Genomic DNA, 7,497 nt, shown 5'->3' with positions numbered 1-7,497 from the left:
AGGACACAGGAGGAGGATCAGCATCATCATCACCATCGTCATCAGGGACAATCTTGCCATCCCTGACAACATTGTCCAGGCTGAAAGAGGTGAGATCGGCCTCGGGAGTAATAACCCGAACTTGCTCCTTCAAGTTTTCGAAAGCAACAGTCACGCTGCCAACGAGATGACCTTGGAGCTCAGAATAATCTTCCCGGACATTTTTCAATTCCTCCCTCAGGTGCATCACCTCCCGATAAGTCGTAACGTAACTCTCTTTATGCATCAACGCTGTGTCCTCGGCCAACCTCAAAGAAGCCGCCAGTGAAAGGGAACTTGCCTTCTCATTCTCTAGATCCTTCTCCAACTTGGTCACCTTTAATTCAAGCTCCTCCCTCAGCCCCTTCATCCGGTCAAACTCCTGCTTTTCCTCCTCTATAAATGCCTTGGTCGCATGGAGAGGAAGACTTTGAGCAGTCCGGTATATAGCAGCCGACATATATGCCATCCTTACATGATTTCGGGCCATAAACTCCAGATGATTGAGAATGGACACATCGTCCATGGAGATGGTACCATAGGGCCCGATTTGTTGATCTACAAACTCAATGGCGTTGAAATCAGGGGCATTGAGGTCGAAGGGCTCAGCCGTCTTTTGCTTCTTACTTGGAGGAGCAGCAGATGGAGCGGCAGAAGTAGGGTAAGGATCCACCAAGCAGACCCGAGGTGTTGGGATCACCTTCCTCACCCCGGGGAAACTCGGCACTGATGGCTTCTCGCGCACTTGGGAGGACCCCTCCCCAGCCGCCTTGGCAGCAATATTTCTGGCAGCAGTCGCCTTCTGCGCCTTCTTAAAAGCTTTCATAGATTCGTTATTCTTCATTGCCTCTGCAAATGAAACAAAAAGTTAAGCTACAAGTCGGACAAGACGGAAAGATAGCTACAAGCAACATAAACAGATAATAAAGGAAACACAAGATACCCAATTCAGTTTGAAGAAGAGAAGGATTGGTTAGAAATTTCTTTGTATCAAGATGGGGAGGTTGACCCCAGCGTTCTTCCAAAACAGTAACAAAGGCTCGCTCAGCCTCATCCAACATTTCCCAAGAATACCTGGAGACCCTTACGTCTTTCTGCCATTCCAAGGGAAAGGCAGGCTCATCATTTTCATCCAGAAAAAAGGGCCGAGTTCCTTCAACAGCTCGGACCTTGAAAAAGTAGTTTTTAAAATTGCGGAATGACTCATCAAACATGGAAAAGACTTTCTTTCCCTGGGTGGAACGAAAGGAGACCCAAGCTGCCTTCTTTTTCACCACTCCGGGATTGGTCAAGACAAACAAGTAGAAAAAGAGAGAAAACGGGGCAATTAATACCAATTAATGAAGGTATTAAACCCCCCACGTTCCCAAGAACAAAGCGCTGGTATAAAAGCGCGCGCTTTTTGAGGAAAACGTTCTACATTCAAAAATCAACAAAAGAAGAAATCGACAAAATGCTTGAACTCGGTTTCACTAAAAGAAGGACCAACGTCAAAAGACTCGACCTCAAACAAAGAAAACTGAGCTCAAACAGGGGCACTGTTCATACCCTGGGTCGAGCTGACCGACCCGGGATGTTTAGCGACAAAGCGACCGACCTCTTCAGGTCAGACTATCCAATCTCTTTTCAAAGAGCTCGACCAAATCGACAGAAAAGCCCAATAAAGGGCCCAGATAGAGGAACACGACTCAAATCCTAAGGCAGCCCAAGCCTATAGGGATAAAGGCGGTTCCGTTGAAGATACGCTGACCTCAACTCAAAGATAAAAGATAAGATAAAGATAACTAACTTATCTTATCCAAAAGGTCACATCTTACCATTATAAATACACTGGAGCACCCAGGTATAACTCATACTCTGATTCTACTCAATACCTGCTTAATACCCTTGCTAACTTAAGCATCGGAGTCCCTTGCAGGTACCCCCACCCTTCGGTGGTAAAGGATCAGCAGCACTCTCAATTCCACAAGTCGGACGTACCAGCTCCGGCCGCTATTCACCAGCCGGACACATCGGATCCGACCAGCACAGAATGTCTCATCCGGGATCGACCTACAGTTTTAGGTAACCCTCGGAACAGTATTCCTTACTGATCTTTGGACATTCCCTGAGGTCTTCCTCATTGGGATTCATGTCCTCCTCCTCCTCTAAGGTTTCGGCCATGTTGATTATATCAATGGCCTTGGACTCTTCTTTGGGATTCTCTTCCGTATTCCTTGGGAGAGTGCTAGGAGAAGTTTCAGTAACCCTTTTACTCAGCTGGCCCACTTGTGCTTCCAAATTTCTAATGGAGGATCTTATTTCAGGCATGAAACTAAGAGTGGCCTTAGATAGATCAGAGACTATATTTGCTAAGCTAGAAGGATTCTGCTCAGAATGCTCTGTCTGTTGCTGAGATAATGATGGGAAAGGTTTGCTATTGCTAAAACTGTTTCTTCCACCATTGTTATTATTGAAGCCTTGCTTTTGTTGATCCTTCCATGAAAAATTTGGATGATTTTTCCATGAAGGATTATAGGTGTTGCCAAAGGCTTCACCCATGTAACTCACCTTTGCTATTGCAGGGTTCTCAGGATCATAAGCTTCTTCTTCAGAAGATGCTTCTTTAGTACTGTTGGATGTATTTTGTAATCCATTCAGACTCTGAGAGATCATATTGACTTGTTGGGTCAATATTTTGTTCTAAGCCAGTATGGCATTCAGAGCATCAATTTCAAGAACTCCTCTCTTCTGGGACGTCCCATTACTCACAGGATTCCTCTCAGAGGTGTACATGAACTGGTTATTTGCAACCATTTCAATAAGTTCTTGAGCTTCTGCAGACGTTTTCTTTAGGTGAATGGATCCACCTGCAGAGTGGTCCAGTGACATCTTGGAAAATTCAGTCAGACCATCATAGAATATATCTAATGTGGTCCATTATGAAAGCATGTCAAAAGGACACTTTTTGGTCAGCTGCTTGTATCTTTCCCAAGCTTCATAGAGGGACTCACCATCTTTTTGTCTGAAGGTCTAAACATTCACTCTAAGCTTGCTCAGCTTTTGAGGAGGAAAGAACTTGGCTAAGAAAGCTGTGACCAGCTTATCCCAAGAGTCCAGCTAATTGAGGCTTTAGCTCAAAATTGTTTGCTCCTATGGCAGGGATTGAGATGCTTCTTCCATAGAAGTTGGAAGTTGGTGTAGTAAAATCACCAGGCATCTTCCTTGCATTGTTGTTTAGTTCGGCCATAATTGTTTCTTTTGCTGCTTCCTTTTCAAAATTTTAGTGAGGTCCTCTTCAGAGTTTTGTGCTTTAGTTGCTCTTAACTTCCTTTTCAGAGTCCTTTCAGGTTCAGGATCAGCTTCAACAAGTATGCCTTTATCTTTGTTCCTGCTCATATGAAAGAGAAGAAAACAAAGAAAATATGGAATCCTCTATGTCACAGCATAGAGATTCCTTGAGGTGTCAGAGGAAAATAAAAATAGAAGAAGGAGGTAGGTAAAATTTTGAACATACAAAGAGTGATGGAGTTCGAATTGACTATGGAGGAGGAATGTTAGTGTTTAAATAGAAAAAGATGAGAGAAAGGGGGAAATTTTCGAAAAATAAAAAGAATAAAATTTAAAATAAATTTTTGAAAAATTGGTTGTGGTTTTAAAAAAGATAAGAATTAGTAAAACAAACAAAAAATCAATTAGTTAGTTGAAAAAGATTTGAAAATCAATTTTGAAAAGATAAGAAGTTAGAAAAGATTTTGAAATTGATTTTGAAAAAGATATGATTTGAAAAAGATATGTTTAAAAAGATATGATTTTAATTTATTTTTGAAAAATATTTGAAAAAGAAATTTTAGAAAGATTTGATTTTTTTTGAAAAAGATTTTGAAAAAGATATGATTGAAAATATTTGATTTGAAAAGATTTGATTTTGAAAAATTGTGAAGAGTTGAAAAAGATTTGATTTGAAAACAAAATTCCTCTCCTTGTGTCATCCTGGCGTTAAACGCCCAGGAGCTAAATGTTTTGGGCGTTTAACGCCCAAGTGCTGCATGGTTTAGGCGTTTAAACGCCCATCCAGGTACCCTGGCTGGCGTTTAAACGCCAGTTTTCCTTCTTCACTGGGTGTTTTGAACGCCCAGCTTCTTCTCTGTAATTTCTCTGCTTTATGTTCTTGGATCTTCTTTTTGCCAAATCCTTAATTCAAGAAGATATGTGATAAACCCATATTTCATGAGTTATTTTGTGCTTAGTTTGAGTGATTTATTCAATCCTTCACCCACTTATTCATATTAATTGCATGGTTTTACTTTCCCTTCCTTATTATGTGTTGTATGTGAAAAACATGTTTCCTAAGCTTTAAAATTAATTATTTTAATTATCTTTATTTTCATTCGATGCCGTGATTAATGTGTTGAGTATTTTCAGATTTTCTAAGGCAGAATGACTTAAAGGATGGAAAAGGAAACATACAAAAATAGAAGGAAAGTACGAAACAGAGTTTTGAAGAAACTGGCACCCACGCGATCGCATGGATGACGCGATCGCGTGCCAGAAACAAAGAAGCAGCGATGCGGCCGCATGACTGACGTGACCGCGCGCCTTGAGCAGAATGCATACGACGCGGACGCGTGATTGACGCGACCGCGTGGCAAGGAAAAGCTCCGAATGACGCGACCGCGTGACCTACCGGGACGCGTGACAGAGGCCACGAATCAGAATTTATAGAATACGCCCCCAGCAATTTCTGAAGCCCTTTTTGGCCCATATCCAAGTACAGACAGCATAGACTAGAGGTTATAAAGTGTGGTAATGCATCCATTTAGGGGGTGATGAGCGGAAAATTTATACGCTTTTTGGCATTGTTTTTAGGTAGTTTTTAGTAAATTCAAGCTACTTTTAGGGATGTTTTCCTTAGTTTTTATGTTAAATTCACATTTCTGGACTTTACTATGAGTTTGTGTGTTTTTCTGTGATTTCAGGTAAATTCTGACTGAAATTGAGGGATTTGAGCAAAACTCTGAAAAAGGCTGACAAAAGGACTGCTGATGCTGTTGGAATCTGACCTCCCTGAACTCAAAATGGATTTTCTGGAGCTACAGAACTCCAATTGGCGCGCTCTCAACGGCGTTGGAAAGTAGACATTCAGAGCTTTCTAGCAATATATAATAGTCCATACTTTATTCGGAAATTGACGACGTAACTTGGCGTTGAACGCCAAGTTCATGCTGCTGTCTGGAGTTAAACGCCAGAAAAACGTCATGATCCGGAGTTGAACGCCCAAAACACGTCATAACTCGGAGTTCAACTCCAAGAGAAGCCTCAGCTCGTGGATTGATCAAGCTCAGCCCAAGCATACACCAAGTGGGCCCCGGAAGTGGATTTATACATCAATTAGTTACTCATGTAAACCCTAGTAGCTAGTCTAGTATATATAGGACCTCTTACTATTGTATTAGACATCTTTGGTCTCAGTTTTGTTTTATTCTTCATCCTAAGAGGCTATTGATCACGTTTTAGGGGGCTGGCCATTCGGCCATGCCTGAACCTTTTACTTATGTATTTTCAACGGTGGAGTTTCTGCACACCATAGATTAAGGGTGTGGAGCTCTGCTGTACCTCAAGTATTAATGCAATTCTATTTTCTTTTATTCAATTCTCTCTTATTCTTATTCCAAGGTATTCATTCGTACCCAAGAACATGATGAATGTGATGATTATATGACCCTCATTATCATTCTCACTTATGAACGCACGTGATTGACAACCACTTCCGTTCTACATGCAACCGAGCTTGAATGTGTATCTCTTAGATTCCCCAACAGAATCTTCGTGGTATAAGCTAGATAGATGGCGGCATTTATGAGGATCCGAAAAGTCTCACCTTGTCTATGGTATTCCGAGTAGGATCCTGGGAATCCGGAAAGTCTCACCTTGTCTGTGGTATTCCGAGTAGGATTCCGGTAATGAATGACTGTGACGTACTTCAAACTTGCAAGTGCTGGGCGTTAGTGACAAACGCAAAAGAATCAAGGGATTCTATTCTAGTAGGCGCGGGAACCAACCAGTGATTAGCCGTGCTGTGACAGAGCGCGTGAGCGTAGTTTTCACTGCGAGGATGGGATGTAGCCTTCGGCCAGGTGATGCCTCCAGACGATTAGCCATGCGAGTGACAGCCGCAGAGGACCATTTTCCCGTGAGGATAGAAAGTAGCCATCGTCGAACGGTGAACCCCTATACACAGCTTGCCATGGAAAGGAGTAAGAAGGATTGAGTTGAAGCAATAGGAAATTAGGCATTCTTGAGTCATACAGTATCTCCATTCGCTTATCTGAAATTCCCACCAATGAATCTGCATAAGTATTTCTATCCCTTTTTATTTTCCATTTATTCCATTAATCAAATTTAAACTAATAATCCAATTATCCTTGAATCTGCCTGACTGAGATTTACAAGGTGACCATAGCTTGCTTCATATCAACAATCTCTGTGGGATCGACGCTTACTCGCGTAAGGTTTATTACTTGGACGACCCAGTACACTTGCTGGTTAGTTGAACGGAGTTGTGAATTCAAATAAAGCCAATTATTAAATTTCATACAAGTACAAAGAGCATGTGATCACAATTTCGTCCACCAAGTTTTTGGCGCCGTTGCCGGGGATTGTTCGAGTATGGACAACTGACGGTTCATCTTGTTGCTCAGATTAGGTAATTTTCTTTTCAAAAATCTTTTTCAAAATTTTTCTTTTATTTTTCGTTTTTCTAAACTTTATTTTCGAAAAAATTAATAAAAATTCAAAAAAATTCATAAAATCATAAAAATAAAAAATTATTTTGTGTTTCTTGTTTGAGTCTTGAGTCAATTTTTAAGTTTGGTGTCAATTGCATGCTTTAAAAATTTTTCTTGCATTTTTCGAAAATCCCATGCATTCATAGTGTTCTTCATGATCTTCAAGTTGTTCTTGACAAGTCTTCTTGTTTGATCTTGATGTTTTCTTGTTTTGTGTTGTTTATTGTTTTTCATATGCATTTTTTGTTTGTTAGAGTCCATGCATTAAAGATTTCTAAGTTTGGTGTCTTGCATGTTTTCTTTGCATCAAAAATTTTTCAAAATTATGTTCTTGATGTTCATCATGATCTTCAAAGTGTTCTTGGTGTTCATCTTGACATTCATAGCATTCTTGCATGCATTCATTGTTTTGATCTAAAAATTTCATGCATTGAGTAATCTTGTTGTTTTTCTCTCTCATAATTAAAAATTCAAAAATCAAAAAAAAAATATCTTTTCCTTATTTCCCTCCAAATTTTCAAAATTTTGGGTTGACTTGGTCAAAAATTTTTTAAAATTAGTTGTTTCTTACAAGTCAAGTCAAAATTTCAATTTTAAAAATCTTATCTTTTTTAAAATCTTTTTCAAAAATCATATCTTTTTCATTTTTTCTATTTTTCAAAAATTTCAAAAACATTTTTCAAATTATTTTCAAAATCTTTTCCTTATCTTT

General features: G+C 39.9%; 1 non-coding gene across 1 annotated transcript; it reads left to right on the top strand.

The window, feature by feature from the left end:
* Positions 1-2,943: 2,943 nt before the first annotated feature.
* LOC130963762 (small nucleolar RNA R71) lies at positions 2,944-3,051 on the top strand. Its single transcript, XR_009079880.1, has one exon. It is a non-coding gene; the product is annotated as a small nucleolar RNA R71 (small nucleolar RNA).
* The last annotated feature ends 4,446 nt before the right edge of the window (positions 3,052-7,497 follow it).

Source organism: Arachis stenosperma, chromosome 2, assembly GCF_014773155.1.
Source record: "Arachis stenosperma cultivar V10309 chromosome 2, arast.V10309.gnm1.PFL2, whole genome shotgun sequence".
Classification (NCBI taxonomy): domain Eukaryota; kingdom Viridiplantae; phylum Streptophyta; class Magnoliopsida; order Fabales; family Fabaceae; genus Arachis; species Arachis stenosperma.
The sequence above is the reverse complement of the archived record's forward strand: the minus strand, read 5'-3'. Positions and strand labels throughout refer to the sequence as shown.